Source organism: Nansenia antarctica (assembly GCF_963989245.1).
Source record: "Nansenia antarctica genome assembly, chromosome: 3".
In the NCBI taxonomy this organism is placed as follows: Eukaryota; Metazoa; Chordata; class Actinopteri; order Argentiniformes; family Microstomatidae; genus Nansenia; species Nansenia antarctica.
This window is the reverse complement of record NC_137688.1, coordinates 50,314,378-50,327,612: the sequence shown is the minus strand read 5'-3', so window position 1 is coordinate 50,327,612 and position 13,235 is coordinate 50,314,378.

Here is a 13,235-nt window from a genome sequence, read left to right as displayed (position 1 = left end):
GCTCATTCATTCATTCATTCATTCAAGGACCTTCGCCTGTACAGGGGTGTGGAAAACGAAGGTTTCTGCCGAATGCTGCTAACACTGGAACCACGTTATGAAATATCAGTTAACAGATATTGGGATGTATCGTTGATGAATTTTCTCTTACAATGTATAGATTATCGGGGGGTAATATTGTACGGTTATCAATACGTCAGTTACCTTGCGATTCCCACCCCTAACTTCAGCCCTGTGTGTTGTCAGACACGATTTATAGAGTGCTAGATCCAGACCATACAAACTGCACAGTTTACAAGCTAATGTTAGGTCAATTCGCTAGAACTGGTTCAGAAGAAGAAATCAGTCCATCGTCACTTGTCGTCGTCGATTAACCTTTTAGGTGGTTTGGTTATCCGCTAGTGGAGATTCAAGGGAGTTAATAATGTCATCCACATCCATTGTTTGCACAGAGCTACCCCGGTCAAAACGGTAAATTCTAGTATTAATATTGCGCAAAATCATGCAATACTGACATGTCGATCCGGACGGTAATAAAATTACCTGAGGACCTCAGGGTTTGCTGAAACACAGTAGGTAATTCCAGCCGGAATAATTACTGGGGTCCCTGGAGTAAATCACTGACATGGTCGGTCCGGACGGCATATAAATTACCGAATTACCCCAGGTAAAACATATATTACCGAGGTCCTCAGGTAATTTATATGCCGTCCGGACAGGGCTTATGTCTATGCAATTCGAACGCATCCGGGTACTTTGCTCTCCCGTCATGTCCACGCCCCTTTTTGGGTGATAGAAGGGGAGAAGTTTGACTGGCGGTCAATGGAAATTTCTGGTCTTTGCTACTTTAATCCGATAAAATAAGAAAACCGTAGTGCTTTTTAGATATTAGGAGCCCAAATCTACGGAGCCCCTCTGGGGTCACCTAGGAGAAGAAAAAAAAAAAGAGTAAACTGTGCGCACAGTTTAGTAAACTGTGGCCTCAGATTCATAAACTGTGCGCACAGTTTAGTAAACTGTGGCCTCAGATTCATAAACTGTGCGCACAGTTTAGTAAACTGTGGCCTCAGATTCATAAACTGTGCGCACAGTTTAGTAAACTCACTCCGCAAATCACTCCGCCCGCAAATCACTCCGCAAATCAGGGCTCCCTACTCCTGCCCGTCCGCGGCGCATGTTTGGCAGGTTTATACAGTCAGCATCCCACTTTCCCAAAATTCACGTTGTTGTAACTGGTAAGTAGACTAATGTTATAACCTACATAAATTACACTTATTTACATTCATCCAGGATTCTATTACTGTAACCGAATACCGAAATCTGAAGCAAGCCACTGACATTTCGGGGACATTTTCCTGTTCCTTTGAAGTCTGTTCAGTGCTGTAAAAATGTATTGACTAATACTAATCAGTCAATTAATTGACTAATGGGTGGCATCCATACCATTTTGTGTTGTCTTTAATAGGTGCAGACCTCCTGGTTGCCAAGGAAATCCACATCCGATTTGTTGAGCCTAAGAGTACCTTTACAAGAAGCCTCCAGTCCCACACATGTGGGTGTGTGTTAGAAGTCCCAAACAACTATGGATCATACCTTGAATTGGCAGAAGAGTTCACCAGCGTCCTTGATGCAAACGTGTGGGTGATGGACATTATTTAGTGGTAAGTGTCAGGTGTGTGAGTTCAATGTACATGATTGGGTATGTACATCTACAACTGCATGTAGCTCATGTTATGCTTCTCTATTCTACTGTAGGTAATTCACCATCTCTCTGGAGGTCCCCAGGAAACGGTGTTGTTGTGGCAGAATGGCACCTTCATTCTCTCTCTTTCCGTAATTCTGCTTACCCTGAGTTTCTTTCATGTTATGTTATTAATAGTATATCAGGGTCCTCAAACAGCATGCACATTCGTCAATTATTCAACAAAAAAGGGGACTTTATTTATTTTTTGTACATTCATTTTATTATTTCCACTGCCAGGGTTCAGTTTACCCTGGGTTAGTTTCATGTTTAACAGCATATCAGGGTTCTGATTAACAGTATATCAGGGTGCTCAAATAACATGCACAAGTCAATTATTCAACAAAAACGTGGCATTATTCTTTGTCATTTATTTGATTATTTCCAGTGCTAAGGTTCAGCTTACCCTGAGTTTCTTTCATGTTATGATATCAACAGTATATCAGAGTTCTCAAATAACATGCACATTAGTCAATTTATTAAACAACAATGTTTTGACTTTAATTTTGTTTGGCCATTTATTTGATAATTTCCACTGCTAAGGTAAATGCATTCTATTCTGTAGTTTTACTCAAGATACTGACATCCCAGGTGTTGTGTACCTACTGTGGTTAGTAGGCTACTCAAATAAACACGGAGAAACGGACTGTAGTTTACTAGTTTCTTTACTTGGAGAAATGGCACTGTTACATTGCATGTCACTTCCTACATAGGAATGCTGGGAGGTACGTCCAACAGGTACGTAATCACGTAGTGACGTAACATACTCAGGCCAGGTAGAATAAACAATGCTAGAGCAATAGATGCAAACCCAAATACTCTACAACTCCTCCCCTTCTAGATAACAACAACATTAACACCATAGCATTTACTAGGTTGAACATAACTAACAATACCCTTGCTTTAAACGGATAACTAAACACACTAGTGTCTTATTCAGAGAGATAGTTTGTCTGGAGGTCTGTGGGTGTGTGTTGGATAACGTCTCTCCTCCGGGGGTGTGACCCCCGGGCTCGCACCACCAGCAGGGAGACCCAGGCGTGGGGTCAGGGGCCGACCAGGGCTAGGCAGACACCCCGTTACACGGTCGGAGGTCGGCAGGCCCAGGCTCTCCTGAGCAGTGTTGGAGGTAGGCAGGCTCAGGCTCTCCTGAGCAGCGGTGATACGTGCAGCAGGATCCACCACCTCTTCTGCAGTGCGTACCTCTGACCTCCGTAGTTGGTCAAGGTGGCGTCGCCAGACAGTGTCAGGAGCTACTTCTACAGTGTAGGACAAGGGCCCTTGTCTTTCTTTGATTATGCCGGGCACCCACTTGTGTTCTCCACGGTAATCCCTGGCCAGCACAGTCTGTCCAATCTCTAGTTGACGTGTTTCCCTGTCGTGCGCCCTTAGACCCTGTCTGATCTGCCGATCCATTACAGTCCGCCGCAGATTTGGCTTAAGCAAGTCCAGTCTTGAGCGTAACCCACGTCCCAGGAACAGCATGGCGGGTGTCCGGTTGGTAGTAGCGTGAGTGGCGTTATGGTAGGCAAACAGGACATTGGCCAGCTTCTGACGTAGAGAGAGAGAGGCATCTGCCATAGCTCGCAGACCTTGTTTTAGGGTTTGTACGAACCTCTCGGCGAGCCCGTTGGTAGCCGGATGATAGGGGGCTGATGTTATGTGGCGAATTCCATTGAGCTTCAGGAACATCTGGAATTCATTAGCCGTGAATGCTAACTTCACAGGCAAGGAGGGGTCGTAGTGTGTGAGTACTGTCTCCGATGTCACAAGCTTCTTCACTTCCTGGAAGGCCTGTTCACATTCTGTGGTCCATTTCCATTTCCGTTCTGCCTGAAGTAGTTGGTTCAACGGGTAGAGCACCGTGGACAGGTTAGGCATGAACCGGTTGTAGTAGTTGATGAATCCGAGAAACGACCTCAGCTGCTGTACATCCTGTGGCTGAGGAGCCTCCATGACGGCCTCGATTTTCTCTTTGCATCTATGCAAGCCCTGTGCATCGATGGTGTGGCCACAGTATGTGATACATGATTTAAAAAACTCACACTTGTCACGTCTGGCCCGGAGTCCGTAGTCTTGAAGTCTCTGTAAGACCTTCTGGAGGTTCTCCAGGTGTTCGTTATCGTTGGCCCCCGTCACAATGATATCATCTAAGTAGCACTGTGTGCCTGGAATCCCTTGTAACACCTGATCCATGGCTCGCTGCCATATGGCCGGGGCAGAGGCCACTCCGAAGACCAGCCTGTTGTATCGGTACAGGCCTTTCAAAGTGTTTATCGTCAGGAACATCTTTGAGTCTTCTTCTATCTCCATCTGTAGATAGGCTTCAGCCAGGTCCACCTTGGTGAACCGTTTTCCACCGGCCAGGTTTGCGAAGATGTCCTCAATCCTGGGTAATGGATATTGTTCTGCTTGTAGCACAGGATTGATGGTGATCTTGAAGTCTCCACACAGCCTCACTGCCCCTGACTTCTTTGCTACTGGGACAACGGGTGTGGCCCATGGACTCCAGTCTACCTTGGACAGGATCCCATCAGCTTCCAGGCGGTCCAGCTCAGCTTCCACTTTCTGTCGTATGGCGTATGGAACTGGGCGTGCTTTGTGGAAACGTGGGTTGGCTCCGTCTTGGAGAACGATTTTTCCCTTGATGTGTTTTAATGTCCCGATGCCGTCTTGGAATACAGGTGCTGCGGCATCCAAGACTTTCTCCAGTTTCACCTCTGTGAACTTGTGAGTGGGGTTTGGCGCCACCTGCAGGCTCTTAATGGATTTCCAGTCCAGCTGCAGCTTCCTCAGCCAGTCTCGCCCCCACAACGCTGGTCCTCCTCTTCTTACGACGTACAAGTCCAAAATGCGTTGTTGACCATTGTGTTGTACATCCACAGGCAGTACTCCGAGGGGCTTGATTTTCTCTCCAGTGTATGTTTTTAGGAGGATAGATGATGGGTTCAGCTTCTGGTCTCCAAAGTACTTCACAAAGTCAATGTGTGCCATCACTGACACTGCAGAGCCGGTATCCAGTTCCATTTGTACTTGTTTGCCATTCACCTGTGGTGCAAGCCAGATAGCTTCCCTGCCGCCTCCTTTGACATGGTAAACATCCAAGCTATTGGTATGTTCACTCTCCTCGTCTGACTCGTCGTCTGCAGCCTCCTCCATGTTGTGCACTTTCCTGTTCTTTTGCGCACTCCACTGTGTCTTTTTTTCATTTTTGTACACTCTTGATTTTCCAGAGCGACACACCCTCTGGATATGTCCAGTTTTGTTACATAGTCTGCAGACTTCGTCTTTAAACCTACACTGTGATGGGGAATGTGAGCCCCTCCCACACCTGTAACACAGTTCTTGCTCTCTTGTTTGTGTGACGGTTGCCATTTTGTTTACATTTACTGCCTTTACTCCTGTCTGCAGTTCAACAGCATCCCTGGCTGCTGTTTCCATTGAGACTGCGATTTCCACTGCCCTTTTGAACGTGAGGCCGGCCTCTGTTAGCAGTCTCTTCTGTATGGCCTCACCAAGAATGCCACATACCAAACGGTCTCTCAACGCATCATTCAGTCCATTTGCAAATTCACAATGTTCAGTGAGTCTCTTCAGCTCAGCCACGTAACTGACTATGGATTCACCCTCATGTTGATTTCGTCTATGGAATCTGAAACGTTCAGCAATTAGTAGTGGTTTTGGGGATAAATGTTCTTTCATTACCTCCACCAGTTGCTGGAATGTTTTTACGGAAGGCTTTTCTGGGGCAGTTAAGCTGCGCAACAGGCCATATGATTTCCCCCCCATTGCACTCAGCAACACTGCAACATGTTTGTCATCCTCAATGTCATTTGCCTTGAAATACTGTGAAATGCGTTCCGTATATTCGACCCAGGCATCCGTCGCGCCGTCAAACGGGTCAATTGATCCAATTCTAGCCATCTTGCCACGCTGTATAACTGGATACTTTCACTACTCACGTCGGAGTCTCCATTTGTTGTTCCCGCGAAACAAGTTCGGTCATATCAGAGACAGGGTTCACTTTCCAACCACCTCGTCGCCACTGTTGTGTACCTACTGTGGTTAGTAGGCTACTCAAATAAACACGGAGAAACGGACTGTAGTTTACTAGTTTCTTTACTTGGAGAAATGGCACCGTTACATTGCATGTCACTTCCTACATAGGAATGCTGGGAGGTACGTCCAACAGGTACGTAATCACGTAGTGACGTAACATACTCAGGCCAGGTAGAATAAACAATGCTAGAGCAATAGATGCAAACCCAAATACTCTACACCAGGTTTGTCCATCACCCTTTCAAAATAACAAGAGTCTGAGTCTATGAAGAGGCTGCTTGGAGCTGGCCCATGTGAATGTATTCCAGATCCTGGTGATGGTCCTCATATTAATCTCACTCACTCAACATTTACAAGTGCAGACAATTCTTCCCTCAAGGAAATGTAGAGGTCAATTGCCATGAATGCATCCACAGGAACATGGAGATTGTTTTGTGCCATTATGTGGGTGCACAGGGTGAAAACGTCCTCATCACAAGCTATGTCATGGCGGTGGATACAGTCGCCTTCACAGTTGGTATGATTTTCCTCCGACACTTGACACAGATAATCGCCTGTGCCATACAATTCAGGTATGGTATACATGACATCTGGGCGACCGTGGGGAACAAGCTCATTCCTTGATGGACGAATCAGATGGCTGTTCCAGGTCACCTTAACTGAATCCAATTCATCCTGCGGACATGATCAGAGTAATACCAAATCAAATTACAAAATTGATTACTGGGAAAAGTTTAGGCCTTTTATTAAAGTATAATCATAGGCCTGTTGGTTAGAGTATTTTAGGCTATACATGTCTACACCATCCATTGTTGATGCCACTTACCTGAATCAAACCAAGGAAGCAGAATAAGATAAGGTTCTTGTCCAAGAAGTCACCATCAAACTGACCTTCATCTTTGAGTCTGTGAAGATGTTGGAGCCATAAAAATATAAAATAAAAATAGGTATATAGCCATAAAAATATCTAGCCCAGTCTAAGTAGCCTACATGAAATAAACATCTGTGTAGCCTAATGCAATATATTGGTAAAAATGTCTACAGAATTTCAAAATCTCATCTATAAACGTTGCTGCTTGGGAGCTGGTAGCTAGCCAGACAAATGTCCAGACAATTATTCAACAACCTAACACTCAATGTTCTAATTGGAACGTTTGAATATCCTGAGTGAATGCAAATAAGCCTGTACTTAGGTATAACCATAGCGGGAGGTGCGTTGGCAGGCTGTCGGTTAACATTATCCTAGGCTAGGCTATCAACACTGCTAAATGTCAGTGTAGGCTTGCTTCAGATTTCGGTATTCGGTTACAATAATAGAATCCTGGATGAATGTAAATACGTGTAATTTATGTAGGTTATAACATTAGTCTACTTACCAGTTACAACAAAGTGAATTTTGGGAAAGTGGGATGCTGACTGTATGAACCTGCCGAACATGCGCCGCGGACGGGCAGGAGTAGGGAGCCCTGAGTTTACGACAGGTGCGGAGTGATTTGCGGAGTGATTTGCGGAGTGAGTTTACTAAACTGTGCGCACAGTTTATGAATCTGAGGCCACAGTTTACTAAACTGTGCGCACAGTTTATGAATCTGAGGCCACAGTTTACTAAACTGTGCGCACAGTTTATGAATCTGAGGCCACAGTTTACTAAACTGTGCGCACAGTTTACTCTTTTTTTTTTTTTTTCCTAGGTGACCCCAGAGGGGCTCCGTACAAATCCGATGGCCAGTTAGGCAAACTATTATATAGTGTCGTTGCCGATCAATGAGCGACGTCGTTATATAGAGAAAATTAATGAAATAGGGGTTGATTAATCAGAGCAGTCATACGTCATCTCCCTGTCATCAGGGATTTGTCGATCTTTGATTTGATTTGCCGTGTAAGTCCCCAGATGAGAGTGTTACATTAGTTTTCTCAAGATAGGATAATGAATAAATCTGTTCAATTGGCATTTGCCTACTGTTAATCAGTGCCTACTGTTAATCAGTAGCCTGTATGGTGTATATGAAGATGTTATAGCTAGCTAGCTACGATTTATCATGAAAATAATGAACAGCAAGCTAGATCCAAAACTAGGGCCGGTGGAGGAGGGCAAGTGTCACATTGGACAGACTACCAAAACAGAAAAATAAAGTATCTTAATGACAGCAAAAGTGATGGATGTCAGAAATAGCCTACATTACCTGGAGATTCAATAAGGTACTTTTATATGACAGGATATGGGTTAGGTTTATATGACACATGTAGCGAGATAGATAGAGCCAAAAGTAAAAAGTCGCTGAGAGACGCAACCAGGGTCTGGCTGGTAATTGTATGATGCGCCAAACAATCCGCTGAGATGAAAAGTACGTTTTAGAGCATTTATTGAATAGAACAATCAAACTTGACGACATACAAAAATAATCCATAAGCGATCAAAACCAGAAAAATAACAAACAATGCGTATAGAATATAGAATAGAATAGACTTTATTGTCCTTGTACAGTTGCCTATACAATGACATTGTAGTGGTTCTTCTGAAGGTGCAAAAACAGAAAAACATATTCACATATTCACAAACATATACACATAACATATATATATATAACAAATATTACACACTAGACAAATTCAAAAGCGAAAATGCTATAAAACAAGCTAAGAGACAATGAGGTCCGTGGTGTCAAGTGCAAATAAAGACAACAATATTAAGAAAATAAAAACAACTATAAAAGCAAGCTAAAAGACATGAGGTCAGTGTCTCATCTGGTTCATCAGTGGTTCATCTGCGACATATGCGTATAATGCGGTCAACAAAAATACATCGCTCCCCTTTCTCTCCACTACCGCAATGCAAGGTGCGCAGGTGCTTAAATTACCTTGCAATATCACCCCCCATAACCATATGACTTCTCAATACGGTGATCAAGGCAATAAACAAACAATCAAAGTAGGATTACAGACTTTCAGTCTGCCTCCATCCATGTGGATGAACCACCCAAAGGCCTGAGGTGTTGTCAGAGAGAGCCCCCCCTTGGGCCCCACACCCTTATTTATAAATAGTATGCAAATACAGTCACAGGCAATGGCCTATCACCTTCACTGTAGAGATGGTCAAGATGTGAAAAGGGGGCAGTCACCTGTGATGTCACTATGGCCTAAAGTCATTCCAGGAAGTCATTCCTCAGCTGACCATAGAAGGACAGTCAGTGTCCTGAGCATGGTCGTCATACAACCCCCATCTTCAGTAGACCAGGCCCACACCATGTGTGTTTTAAGTACAAATATACTACATATTCCCCCCTCTAAACGACCACATAAAACAAAACAAAAACCCCACATACTGCAGCTAAGAAACCAAAGAGAAAAAAAATAAAAAAATAAAAAATAAAAATAGAAATAAACAACAACAGACAGAAAAACTACACCAACACACAACACAAGAAACATAATAACACAGACCAACCCAGCACCAGTACCAGCAACCAAATATAACATACAAACCAAATATAAAATAATCAACAATAAAAAAAATCCTAAAAATGACAATACAAATTAATCTAAACACAGTACATCATACACATTTCAACACAAAAACTTCCAACGACCGACGTCTTCTTGGTTCTTGCATCATCAGGGTCAGAGGTTACTAGCACTTGACCCCAGTTGGAGAACAACCCTTACCGCTGTCTCAGATTGATAACCTTTCCATAGTCAGGAGCTTTTTCTTCGTTGCGCTAGGAACAGAACTTCTTTCCTATCTTTGCATAACCACCACATCACTTCTCAACTGACATCAATCACATACGATATAGAAATAAACAAACAATACACAAATAATGACATTCAGTTATCATAACACATAATTCCCCAACAGTAAGCACAGGACAAAGGGAAAGCATGAATGCATAGATCTTCACCTCAGATGAGGACTAGTCTTCTGAAAAGTTCATCAACGTGGACTGAGTGACTGATTTTCCAAAAACAGTCAATGAGGCCCTGTCTCCTAAGAAAGTCAAAAATCATGTCTGCTATAATAGGTGCTCCTATCTTAGCAAAATAAGTTTCCCATGCCCCTAAGACTGTTTCCAGCCATGCTATCATCTGCTGTCCATTCCCGTCATTCCCTTTGATCTGCTGCTTCACTACCCTATTCATAGTCTTTAATCTTTTCCTAACTGGTCGTCGTCCGTCAGTGTCATTCAGGTTCAGGCAGTTGTCTGGTCCCCTCCCACGCTGATCAAGGTCTGGGGAGTCGCCCTCAGCATCATCTGAAGCATGATGCAGGCACTCGCCAGCATCCCCAGTAGCACAGGTGTCCAAGCTTTGGACACTCCCAGGCTGGACCTCCAGACTGTTAACACTCTCTGCTTCGTTGGTTTCTGGTTCATTGGCATCTGGACAGCTTTCCACTGTCCCCTCGGTTTCAGGCATTGCCGGTAATGTCACTGGCTGTAACTCTGGCATTGCCACTGGCAATTCCACTGGCATTGCCACTGGCTCTGGCAACACCACAGCATCTCGTCGTAGCTCCTCCTTCTCAGGTTCTCTGGGAACCTCGGCACCTGTTGGCACAACATCCTGCCTACTCTGTACATCCACCCCCCTGTCCACCACCCGTGGCCCAGTTGGGGTAGGGATATGCCCAGACACCACTGGTGTACCCACTCTGATGTTGTTTCTCCAACATACCCCACATTGACCTAAAGCATGGTCAATCTGTTCCATCAAATATGGACTCCAAAACCCATATTCCTTGGTGATCTTGCGTCTTACCTCCCCCCTAGCCACATGTGCTAATCCATGAGCTTCCCGTATTAACATGCCTAATAAATCTGAGGGTGCTACAACCAACCCCTCATGATTCCTCCACAGACCTGTGTCATCCTGACTTGCCCCCCTTGCTAGCCAAACGTTCTTGTCTAACGTAGTTGCTCTACTCTGTAACATCAATAAATCCTCAAGTGTGACCATGCCCTGTAATTGCACTTCATGTGCGACCAGAAGAACTTTACCTGCCTTGTCTGCTCCTGTGATAGCTTTGGCTGCATCCTCTGCAGCCCTGTTACCTTGTGTGACATGTGTTGATTCAGACCTGTGTGCGGCACACTTCACTATGGCTAATTCCTTTGGTTTCATCATGGCTTGTAACAGCTTCATGATCTGTGCGTGATGCTGTATAGGCGAACCATCAGTTCTCTTAAACCCCCGCCCCCTCCATACAGCTCCATTAAAATGACAAACATTATGTGCATAAGCAGAGTCGGTGTACACTGTTACTCTCCGTCCGGTTCCCAAGTTGCATGCTTCCGTGAGGGCAATCAATTCAGCCAACTGAGCTGAGCAAGGCTGAGGAACTGCCTCAGCTTGTTCCACAATAAACTTTGAATTTTGTGCTTTAACTAAGGAATACCCAGCGCACAAAGTTTCTCCTACCCGGTAACAAGACCCATCAGCCCAATATTCTATATCAGCTCCCTTTAAAGGCAAAGCTTGTAGGTCTGTTCTAACCTTAAACACTCTGGCTGTCGATGGAATCTGAGTCAACAGTACATGAGGAACTTCAGTTGGGTAGCTGACGACCACCTCATTCACAGCACGTAGGTCATGTACCAGATGATATGAACCATCAGGTTTCTTCACTGGCAGAAGAGGTGTGTTGCTTAACGGATATTGAGTTATCTTCAAGACTCCTGCCTCTAACAGTCCTTTGATCTGTGGCTCAATCCCATCAATTGCTTCCTGTTTCAATTGGTATTGATTTTTCCAAGGGGGTTCTGTACCCGGTCTGAGTTCAACTCTTAATGGACGAGCTGATTTCACAAATCCAATGTCTGTACTGTTCTTTGCCCACGGGTATGCTAGCACATTCTGCATCATTTCCTCTCTGAGGTCTCTTTCCGCTTGTACAGGAAGGATTGGATTGTTCATTAGCTTCACAGTGTGGGGATGTCCCATTCCTTGAGCAGAGATCATCAGCTTTGTAAACTGTCCATCACTGCTCCTCCAGATAGCAGGGTTTTCTTTTGATGTTACAAATCTGGCCTTTTCTGAGTCTGCCATCATTGCCCCTAAATGCTTCTGCTCATAATGTTCAGATATCATAAGTGTCACATGAGGGATGCTACCCTCAACCTTATGCTCCTGATCTAGATAAGTGTCACTGTTTATCTTCATAGCCACCCCCTGAGGGCCTAGGATTATACAACTTGTGCTAAGCTGTACCTGTTTTGGCTGATGCTTCAGCCACTCATCTGGGTTTGCGTCTGCAGCATTTCTAAAATACTGGAGTGTACAATGCAATGGATCAGTAGGCCTTCTGGCCCCTGACATGTTTGCCAGGATTTAATTGTCCCACATCCTTGCTGGTTCCATTAGGTCTGGGCTAAGCCCTCCCACCCAATACACCATGGATGCGTTGTTATCCATCATGACAGACAGCTGTCTGTATTCTGATGGCACCGTCACCTGACAGCCGTCAGGTGTGCATTTCACTGTACAGTTCAATTGGCATAGAGCATCTCTCCCTAGCAGCCCTATTGGTGTGTGTTCTGACACAAGTATTGACAGAGTTGTACTCTAAGTTTACAAGCTCAGTAGTAGGAATCAGCTGTTTAATTCCCTCAAATCCGATTGTCTTCACATATTTTCCAGACATAGGAAGGTGCGTGGCGTCTTCAGGCTTCAGACAGGTATAGGCCGCTCCACTGTCCACCATTAATTCTAATGGACGTTGATTGACCGACACCCATATTGTAGGTTCGTCTTCAGGCCTGTTTGTCACCACCAGCTGGCACCTCCCACTCGGATCTTCTGGGCACCCCTATAGCCCAGCTGCTGGGCCTCCGTAGGGGTTCACCACTCCTGGAGCCGGTGCAGTAGGAGGCCAATATCCTCCTCTTTGTCTCCCCCCTGCGCCCTCCTGGGGCCTCTTGTAGCAGGTACGGGCTAGATGTCCATACTGGCCGCATTGGAAGCATGGCCCTAGAGTCTTCCTCACTCCTGCTGTCCATCCCACTGGTGGTGGTCCTTGGCCAGGCTGTGTGTATGGCTGGTATGGAACCGCTTGCACCCCTGGTGGCCCCTGTGGGTATGGCTTGTAAGTAGCAGGATACCCGCCTTGTGGCCCCTGTGGATATGACTGGGGAGGGACAGTCTGCACTCCAGGTGGCTGTTGCTGTGGCTGAGATGGGACCTGTAGAGCTAAAGCCTGCACTCTCTCTCTGTTTCTCTTGCCTTCAGTCAATTGCACTTGAGTCAATCTTCTGAGTGACTCTTCGTCTTGTGTCCTCTGTACCTAAATTTTCTTCCGATGTAATTCGACTTGATTGATTGATTGATTGAAAACTTTATTAGAATGTTTGCAGAGGTAGGTACATGAAAGTACATATTACATACAAGGTCAACTAAAAGGATAAAAACCCAAGAAAGCCACTGGCTTATTTCAATTGGGGTC